The following is an 11238-nucleotide window of genomic DNA, read 5'->3' as shown; positions in this document are numbered from 1 at the left end:
GTTCCCCGTTTGCGAGGCATGTGCATTCGTTTGTACGCGTATTACAGGCCTACTGGTTCAGGGTACTTGTGGAAGACGCATTCTTTGTGCAAAAGGAGAGAACAAGCGGTGCTCTAAGTGTCGGGAGAAAACGCCCATCGAAAAGGTAAGACACGTTCTTTAAAAACTTAGAAAATCTGTTACCTTTTGGAAAAGAGAGAGGTGTGGAAATATTCTCTTTACGTAAATACTTTGAAAAGAGTGACGTGGGGTGTCTATATAACTATTATCTTTATTACAGATGGGTCCGATTCCATGGTTGATTAGGAATGGGATTCTCTAACTGACTAATACTAGACAATGTGACTTGTTTGGGGTTTGAGAGTGTAACCTTAGTCCGGAAGGTAGAATGTTATCTTATTGGTTTTCTTTATGGGCAGATTTGGGTATTTGTGCCATTATGACTTGTTAATCATTTTGTTCTTTGTTATAACCAATTGCTTTGGGAAATAAATGATATTTTTGTATATTTACGCAGTCTTAATAAGCCTCGTGACATCTTACAGACAGGGCACCGTTGGCAACAGGTAAGAGTTCCCAGTTTGTGTAGTTTAGGGAATAAAGGGGGTGTAATAGTGGTGTCAGCGGTAAAGGCTTTTTATATATTTTTCAAGCTGTAGGTACGCTCCGAAGGGACTGGTGACCAGTTAGAAATAGGGGGTTTCGGTTTTTATTTTGATAGGAGAAGGGGTTATTAATCATGTCACAGGCAACTCAGGGTCACTACTGCTGATTCGACAGAGAGAAGCTGTTCCTCAGACAGTCTTCCTCTCCCAAGCCAAGTCAGTTGATTTTCTTGAGATTACGGAATAAAGGTAAAAGAGAGACAAAAAGGGGGAGGGGGAGAAAAGTTTTGGTTTCGACATATTAAAGTGTTTCGCAGTTCGCGCTTGTTTGCGGTGTATGTGAATTCGGTTTACGGGTCGTATGAAGACGTAAGTGTATTTTCGAGTTTTTTTTTTTTTCTTTCTTATTTTTTTTTCCCTCTTTTTGTTTTGTGGATTTTCTTTAACTTTTTTGTTCTTGTTCATGTTCCTTGTGTTTGTGTGTGGCGAACTTGCCTGAGTGGGATTTTTGCGGCAAGTCGTGCAGAGAGAGAGAGAGAGAGAGAGAGAGAGAGAGAAGAGAGAGAGAGAGAGAGGCGAGTTAGCTGCGTTCTTTCTCCTATCCCTTCCTTGTTATTATTGTTATTTTTTTGATTGTCATTTTCGTGGGGTTGATTTTGTGATTGGGGACGGGGCACACTTACCTTTGGTTATCCGTTGTTGGCAAATTTTTTTTTTTTTTTTTTTTTTGCTTCTTGATTGGGTTTAGTGTATATAAGTACATTGATGTTATTGAGATCGGGGAACAGCCTTGGGAAACAAGATAAAATGGCAGATACAAAACCGACGACGTACTACATGCAGTGACGAACATTTCTGCGGGGGTTCAGCACGTTCAAAAGGGGATCGTGGATGGCGCTTTGTCACAACCTGTGAATATTTTCATAGAAGGAGTTAATAAACTATTTAGCGGGAAAGAATATAGTAGACGCTGTAGAGGCATTCAGAGAGGCGAAAGCTTTGCTAGATTTCAATAAGGGAAGACCTCAGTCATAGGTCAAGGAGTTTCCAATTTACGAAATGTCGTACCTGGACAGACTTGCAAGCATTTTTGAAAACAGCATATGGCTCAAAGGAACACGGAGATATGGTGAGAGAACCTTCGAGGTCTTTATAACTACGGAAAGGCACTAATAGCCTTGTAGAACATAGTTCAAAGCTGTTTGACACAGTGGCAGATTGGGTAGGAAAATTGAAAACATCTAAATGGGTTACAGGGGATAATCTCCCTCTAAATAATGTTCATAAACTGATCTATTTTTCCCTGCTCTTACATGAGGTACCCGATGCAATAGTGGATAGCTTTGATGAAAAGGTTGAGCCTACCTCAGACGAAGAATTACTTTATACCCAAATAGATAAACACAGGTCTAAATGTCCCACCGTAGATAGCACAATTTTTAATGGGACAGGCTCTAGGGATAGAGTACAGAAAGACACGGAACTTTCTCCTCATCGTCTGTGTGCAAAAGTTGAGTATAACAAAAGATCGATTGATCAAAAGCAACAGCAGTTGCGTTGTTTCAACTGCAATAAACCAGGACACCTCCAAAGAAATTGTGTAGGGTTAAATATTGCGGAATGTGTAAAAGTACTGAGCATTATTGGCAGTCTTGTCCGTCTCAGATACGGAGAGATGCGAGGCCTGCACCGCAAGGTTCTGGTAATTATAATGTGAGAACTTCCCAGGCGGGTTAAACCAGAGGGCAAAGGGATCGGCAAAATTTTTGGAAGAGCCCGATCAACAAAAAGGGTACAGGTGATTGGTACATGCCATTGTGGTCTCGTGGGGGACGCCCCAGAGCCCAAGCCCATAGTCTATGGAACAGTAGGGATGTGGATATCCCGGTTTTCATAGACACTGGGGCATCAATAAATCTAATGGACTATAATTTGTATCAATCCACGTTCTCCAATTATCCTTTGCAGCCCTCTACGGAGACGGTGTGTGATGTGCAATCCCCTAGATTAAACACCCTGGTTGTGTACAAATAAGGTTTGCTCTCGGTGACAGAGTGTTAACAGAACCTTTTTTGGTAATAAAACAAAAGGAATTGCCTTAGGTAATAAAATCTTGTTGGGTCATCCTGCTTGTAGAACGACACAAGATTTTCGATCCATGCGGGCGCTAATGGGATAACAATCGGGAAAATGAATTACCTCATACCATATGAGGACGTGAATAGAATGGAGGACATGGAGGTTATTGAAAGAGGAGAGGTGCTCGGTGGTATTAATTGCGGTGATACGAAGTGTTATGGGGAAAGGTAATGTTAAAACACGTTGGTGATCTGGGAGATGATTACGGGGGTTCTATCAGAGTTCATAGTGGTAACAATGATACTAACAATACTGGTGATGATACTAATATGGATGTTGTTTCTGATACTAACAATGCTGGGGATAATACTGAGTGGTAATTTGTATGGGGCGGTGGCAAGGGGAGATACTAACCACAAATATAGATGTGTTTTATTTGAAGACATTATGTTACTACCAGGTTCAAAGGTTATGGTAAAAGTTAAATTGAAGGAAATGAGAAAACCCACAGATGTGTGTGTTACTGAAAACAGTGAAAAGCTCAGAGTGTTGTTAGCACGGCATCGGTGAACAGTGTATCCAAGAATGGGGTTACGTGGTGGAGCTATTAAACTGTAATGATACAGGTTAGGAGATACCAGAAAAATACATATATAGTAGACTTCCATGATTGGAACTGCGATAGTGGTTCTGTGGCTATCGTAGAGGGGAAACCTGAGTTTTCGGAGGCAGAAATACAATCAAGGAAACAAAACATTTAGTGAACATTTTGCTAATGCTGGGATTATAGCGAACAACGTTGAAGCGATAAGCGGGCTCTTGGCGGAATTTGGGGATACGGTAGCCTGCAAGGTGATAAATTGGGGTTGACTAATGTCTTAGAGCATAAGGTAAATTTGGAGAGCAACACAAAACCTATTTATATTCTGCATATCGCATACCTTTCAAAATCAGAGAACAGGTAGAGAAAGAAGTTAATAGATGGGAAGAAGAAGGAATCATTAGACCCAGTGTGTCTCCTTACAACTTTCCCTTGTTAGCGGTACCTAAGAAAGACGGTTCGGTCCGTGTATGCGTCGATTTTAGACGTTTTTTTAAATGAGAAAACGATCCCTGACCGCTACCCAGTTGCGTGCATACCAGATCTTTTTATCGAAATTGGGGGACATAATATTTATAGCTCAATTGATTTGGCGCAAGGTTTGCTTACAGGTCCCTCTCAGCGAGAGTAGCAAGGAATATACCGCCTTTTCAGTGCCCAAGGGACACTATGAATTTACGCGAATGCCTTTCGGTTTATCGGGCAGTCCGATGACTTTTACCAGGTGGTGAACACAGTTTTGCACGGGTTATTGGGCAAAAATGTTTTTGTGTATATGGATGACATCCTGATCGCAACGGACACGATCGCGCAAACACCTGGAAGTGCTTACAGAAGTACTTAGGAGACTTAGATTAGCGGGGTTGAAAATCAAGTTAGCCAAGTGTTCGTTCTGAAAAGCAGATCACATATCTAGGTCACGTCTATCTAAGGAAGGGGTTAGAGTAAATGACGATAAAGTCAAAAGCAATAGCGAATTTTCGCATCCCCAGATCAAAGAAAGAGATTAAGTCATTCCTGGGTATCGCCGGTTTCTTCAGGTAGGTTCGTAAAAGGGTTTTCTAACATAGCAGCTCCCCTAACTGATGTGTTGCGGAAGACGTTCAATTTCAATGGAAGGAATCCAGGCGGAGAGTTTTTCAAAAGCTTAAAGATGCGCTAATGAATCCCCGGTTTTGAAGTTTCCAGATTTTTAAGGAACCTTTTACATTAGTGACTGATGCAAGCCAGGAAGGCATAGGTGCATGCCTTATGCAAAAGTTTGATGGGAAATTTCATCCTATAGCTTTTTATAGCAGGAAGTTCAGGACAAAAGGCAGTAACGAGAAGTCCATGGCCACCATAGATAAGGAAGCCTTTGCAATAGTGTCGAGCTTAGTTCATTTTAAAATGTTACTGATGGGGAATAAAGTAGAAGTCCTTACAGACCACAAAACCGTTACTTGATCTTTTTTAATAAACCCGATTTGTCTCCCAAAAGAGCTCGATGGTTTCTAACTATCAGAGATTTTGATGCAAAGCTCAAATATATAGAGGGCAAATTTAATGTTGTCGCGGACGCTTTGAGCAGGAGTTTTCATGACGCGGAAGGTTTCCAAGTCGCGCAGGTCACTAACGAAGCCATACAATGGGATACCCCTCATCATGAGCTAAAGCAAGATGAAGATGAGGTCTTAGCAGATGCGAAAGCATTTCTGAGAGGGGAATTAGTCAAGAAACGTTATAGCTTGCCTTTTCGGGTTTGGAGTTAGAAGAAATCTGTTGGTTAGGAAAATTAAATATAAGTTGAGAACCAGTGAAAGTAAAGGAGATACGACACAGATCGTAATTCCGAAAGTCCTAATTCCAGTGGTTTTAGATATAGTTCATTGCAGGTTCGGTAGTCCTCACTTGGGAATAGAAAAATCTTATGATGAGGTTCGGGCTAAATACATTTGGAAAATATGGGTAAAGATGTGGAAAATTTCGTAAGGAATTGTGCGGTGTGCAACGCATGTAAGCCTGCTAGGACAACGTCATGCAAATTAGGATCGTATCCTATACCGAGTAAACCTTTTCAGAGAATACATATGGACGTCTTAGGGAATTTTTGTGAGTCTAGATACGCGAACAAGTACTTGCTAGTGATAATAGATGAACTTACAAGGATAGTAGAAATTTTCCCACTTAAGCATAAAAACGGCCGAAGAAGTAGCCATAGCATTTTCCAATGGTATCGTTTGCAGATACGGTTCACCCGAAGTTCTATTAACCGACAATGGGAGGGAATTTGTGAACAAAACCTTGGAGTGTTTAGCTGAATTCATGGGGAATACAGAAAGTAACAATTATTCCATACAGACCCGAGGCTAATGGGTTGTGCGAACGAGCGAACAGGAAAGTGCTCGAAAGCGCTCAGAAAAATGGTAGGTGGTAATGATAGAAATTGGGACAGATATATTAACGTTGTTAGACATAGCATTAACACCATGGTTAGCGATTCGAATTAAATGTCCCTTTTTGAAGCTTTGTTTGGTTATCCAGCGCGAGGCACATTTGATTTGTTAACTACGCCTCACCAGGGGGAGGATACGGTTGAAGCACTGATATCCACAGCGAGAGAGAGACACGCATGTCTTAGCCGTAATCTCGAGTCCACAACCAGAGATATGGTTCAAAAGAGTATTAGTAAATCATCTGATCCCAAGATCAGTGTCGGTGATAAGGTATTTTAAAACTTAACGTGAGAAATGAGTAAATTACAAACTAGGCCCGAAGTTTGAAGGTCCTTTTAAAGTCATTGAAGAGAAAATTGGAAATAGGTTTGTAGTTTTAAATGAACGAACAGGTCAGTCGAAGCTAACACATACGTCGAAATTGAAAAGAATTGGTTGTGGCAATTAATATATGATAGCGCAATTGCATTCATTTTTCTTTTTTTTTTTTTTCTTGTTATCTGTTTTTGTAATTTGATGACAGAATGGCTTTGCATTTTTTTTTCCTTCTCCTTTGTTTCCTTCGAATGTTTTTCTCTCTTATTGTAATGTAAGTCTGCGGCGTTTTGGCGTAAGATTTCGGGGTAATATTTTTTCGGCAAATGTTTGCTTTAGCTGAGAAACGAGATGGTTTTTTAGCGTGGGGTCAGTAATTAAATAGAGGAATTATTTATGTCACCTGAGTGGTGTTATTATTAAGATGATGGTTTATGTATAATGAGATGGTTCTGGGGGGTGTGCTTACGAAGATCAGTACTAAACATTTTTTTTTGAGAATCATGAGTTTCTAGCGTCGCGGGTCTGATTATGCTGCAATGCTAAGCACCTGACGTGTTCATAGGTGGGTTTCTTTTTTTGCTGAAGTTGCTGTAAGGAGTCCGGTTGCGAACCTTCCCTTTGGAATTGATGACTCGGGGATTTGCACGGTTTTTTTTTTTTTTTTTTTTTCTTGTCGATACGGGTTGCTGCGCTAGCAGATTCTGTAACGGTACACATTCCTTTTTGGGAAAAGATGTTGAATTATATAGTTTTTTTTTCTTTCTTAACGTCGTCCGAGATGATTAAACAACTGATGGTTTTCTTTTCTTTTCTCTTATGTGCGCTGTGTAATGGGGAGGGGAAAGTTCACTTACTATTGTTGTATTATCTTATTTTTATTTATTTATTTATTTTTTTTTTCTTCTCTCTTCTTTTTCTTTTCTTACGAGAGATGTTGCAATGAGGGTTAAGCTCTAAATAGCATTTATCTATTAGATAGAAGATATAATTTGTCAGGGTATGTGGGTTGGATAGAAGGGCGTTCGGGATTATATTTTATGGAGGCTAGTTATATGAACCATAAAGGGGTTTTTACTGTTAGACTTTATGAATTCTCTTTTGATATTGTGTTTGTCAGATATATTATTTGTGAGAATTCAGTAGGTAAAGATTATTTTGGTTTTAGCGAGGAATTTTTCTTTTTCTAATATTTGATTAGTAGATTGAATATATTAATTAGTGACGAATTTGTGGGGAAAACAAGACTTTAGTTATTTATGACCATGTAGACCTTTTAAATAAACAGAGACACAATGACTTTGGAGAATTCCCAACTCTACGTGAGATGCCAAGGGAGACGACTTCGTTCTACAGTACAGAGATTGAGTCAAGTCTACACATGAAGGGCATTTTTGTGGACTGCCTTGGAAAAGGATGAGATGTCTTCGATATAATTTCTGGGATAAAACCAGGAGTCTACAGTCTTCGAAGAGGCGGGTGCGAGTAGCACTTGCTAGAATAACGGGGTGGTGACCACGTTTACTTCAGTAGAAAATGTCGAATCTACAGTTTCGCGACGGGAGGGTGTTGGATACACTCACGAGGGTCGCAGACGCTGAATAATGGAGCGTGCTGAGTTGTTTCGAGTTGGGTTCCGTACTCGACCTGCGTCTACAACAATTCGCTCATTCTACAGGGATCCAGCTGTTTGACAGTTCCTGCAGGATTCTTACAGACTTCTTCATGGTACTTAGTCGGCGTGTCTACAACTCGTCGATAAAGGTGTTTTTCACCGACACCTTCACGGAAGCCATAAGGCGGTTCGAATCCCGCCTACAGTGGAGTCCATTACTGTCCCGCCACTCGAAGATAGTGGTGAAGATGAACTTTTTTTTTTTTTCGATGACCGCTATACTATACCAATGTAATGATTCATGTTAGCCGCTATACTGATCGCCATTTGTGTACTTGGAGTCCTTAACTTTTATGCATTCGACGAAGCACAAGTGCTCCGGCAACGGAGGTGGCTCTAAGTCATGTGGTACAGTGATACATTGGGCATTAGTTGCCAATATGGTGTGAGACGGAGTGCATTATTTCTTTTTTGAGCCAGCCTCTGGTTTTATATATATTGTAAGACGCTTGTGTGTCTAGCTAGGAGGGTGCTAGCATGGGGTAGCCGAGCTCCTATAGAGAGGTGAAAGAGGGGAATGGCTAATAATATGTTTAAAGTGTTTTATATAATAATAAAGTCACATAGCTCTGCTCGCCTAGAGACAAGGGTGGTACACTGCAAAGTTCACAGGGGAGAGAATGGTATTTTCTGAACAATTTTCTCAGAGGTCGTTCCCCGTTTGCGAGGCATGTGCATTCGTTTGTACACGTATTACAGGCCTACTGGTTCAGGGTACTTGTGAAGACGCATTCTTTGTGCAAAGGAGAGAACAAGCGGTTGCTCTAAGTGTCGGGAGAAAACGCCCATCGAAAAGGTAAGACACGTTCTTTAAAAACTTAGAAAATCTGTTACCTTTTGGAAAAGAGAGAGAAGTGTGGAAATATTCTCTTTACGTAATACTTTGAAAAGAGTGACGTGGGTGTCTATATAACTATTATCTTTTATTACAGATGGGTCCGATTCCATGGTTGATTAGGAATGGGATTCTCTAACTGACTAATACTAGACAATGTGACTTGTTTGGGGTTTGAGAGTGTAACCTTAGTCCGGAAGGTAGAATGTTATCTTTTTGGTTTTCTTTATGGGCAGATTTGGGTATTTGTGCCATTATGACTTGTTAATCATTTTGTTCTTTGTTATAACCAATTGCTTTGAGAAATAAATGATATTTTTGTATATTTACGCAGTCTTAATAAGCCTCGTGACATCTTACAGACAGGGCACCATTGGCAAACAGGTAAGAGTTCCATTTTGTTTGTGTAGTTTAGGGAATAAAGGGGGTGTAATATATATATATATATATATATATATATATATATATATATATATATATATATATATATATATATATTATTATATCTATATTATTGTAAAGGAATATTGATTTATTGAATGTAAAATTGCAGAAAAGGTTGAAAATTGATATTTGCATAGAAAAAAAGTGTGTACACTAGACAACAGATGTAGCGCTTGGCGTAGGCGGTAGTCGCCAAGGATAATGTATCGAAACAATGAATATTTGGTCCATGGATGTCTAGCGTGAGTCTGGTATATAAAGGCCCAAAACGACGATTTTCGTGGAGCTGAAACAAAACAAGTGATTATAATAGTGTATCAAGTTTTGAGGAATATATGGTAATGTATTGTTTATCCATTTGGACGTTTTCTTGTGTGATGTAACGTTGGTTGCCACTAACTTTTTGATGTTACAGTGAATTATATGTTTTGTGTTGATGTAAAGCTTTGTGACTTGGGTATTATACTGTAAAATGCAGTGATTAGTGATTAGTAGTCTTGATGAAGTGCTGTATAGCGAGTCTTTGCTTTTGGTGTAAAGCGTTCGTAAATTGTTTAATGTTCTGTTGTGACTTTAATTTCCTTACTAATTGTATTAAAGTACATTTTAAGTTATAGTGGGTTGTCACTGTTTCCTGATACATTCTCCTCGTAAATCCTTACCGTAGAGAGAGTTTTTTTTTTTTTTTGTTGTTATATATATATATATATATATATATATATATATATATATATATATATATATATATATATATATCTCTATATAGATTATATATATATATATATATATATATATATATATATATATATATAATAATATCTCTCTATATAGATATATATATATATAATCTATATATATATATATATATATATATATATATATATATATATATATATATATATATATATATATATATCTATATATATTATATATCTCTATATAGATATATCTATATCTATATATATATATCTATATATACATTCTATATATCTATATCTATATCTATATCTATATCTATATCTATATCTATCTATATCTATATCTATATCTATATCTATATATATATATATATATATATATATATATATATATATATATATATATATATATATATATATATATATATAGTGTATAATACATAAATTGAAGTGTGCTGCAAATAAGTGTTAAAATATTAAAAGAAATACAGGATGTGGTTATTGCTACAAATAAAACCACGTGTTTGCGCTCAGAATATACTTATGCCCCGAAAGTGTCTTCGAATTACAAAATGGTGAAATGAGAACATTTTATTCTTAGTTTAGTCAGATTGATTGCAAATTATCAATTTGACCTACAACCAGAAAGGTACAACAGAGGAGATCCTTGGGGGGGGGGGGGGGGGGGGGGGAGGGGGGGGGGTTGGCAAGTCTAAAATCTGTGTAAGGAAATTAACCAGCTGAGCTGAGTAGTGTGTCAGCTACTCATAGCGACAGCACTGTGTTTGGCGATTCTCGTCCTTTTATGCAATGTTTGCGTGTTAGAATTTGGTTTTTCATTCTAGATGTTCTTTTACTATGATACAGATCTTCATGTTCATCAGAATTAGAATGCGTATTTTCAAGTAACTCAGCTAATATGGTTAAAAAAATGTGTGGTACAATAATATATCTTTGGAAGACAAAAAAACAAACATACATTTAGTTGTTGCTAGTCGCGTGGACTATAAAGGGTGTAAACCATCAGGTAAACAATGGATTAACATTCTCCGAGAAATTGAGAGATGAATTTTCGTTTTGAAGGTAGTAAATATCTTTTGTTCTGGAGAATCTCTGAACCAACAGTTTTGCACTCAAAGTATTGAGAATGAATTAATTCTATTTTTCATGTGATCAGTAAAATACATACAATATTAACTATATATTGTATTCAAAGCACATTCACCTACGTCATCGCTAGCTTCAAGTGAGCAAAACGTTCTTTCTCAGACAGAATTCAGCTTAAACCTGAATGACTGCCTAGTTTCCATGGAGGGCTGTTAGCTAATGACAGCCCTCTTCATCTGTTCCATTTACAGACATATTTCGATCTTAAATTGAGTGTACGGTACTTAAGCTGAATTTTGTCATGATCATGACTATTTGACGGCTGATGGCAAAAATGATTCAATAATTTGCTTTATATAATTATTCATGGAAACAAGAATTTGACAATAATTTCAACTTTAGTTTAGTGGCATGAAAAATCCCACGGAGTTTGTCGTAGGTGAT

Source organism: Macrobrachium nipponense, chromosome 3, assembly GCF_015104395.2.
Source record: "Macrobrachium nipponense isolate FS-2020 chromosome 3, ASM1510439v2, whole genome shotgun sequence".
NCBI classification, from domain to species: Eukaryota; Metazoa; Arthropoda; class Malacostraca; order Decapoda; family Palaemonidae; genus Macrobrachium; species Macrobrachium nipponense.
This window is presented reverse-complemented; position numbering follows the sequence as displayed.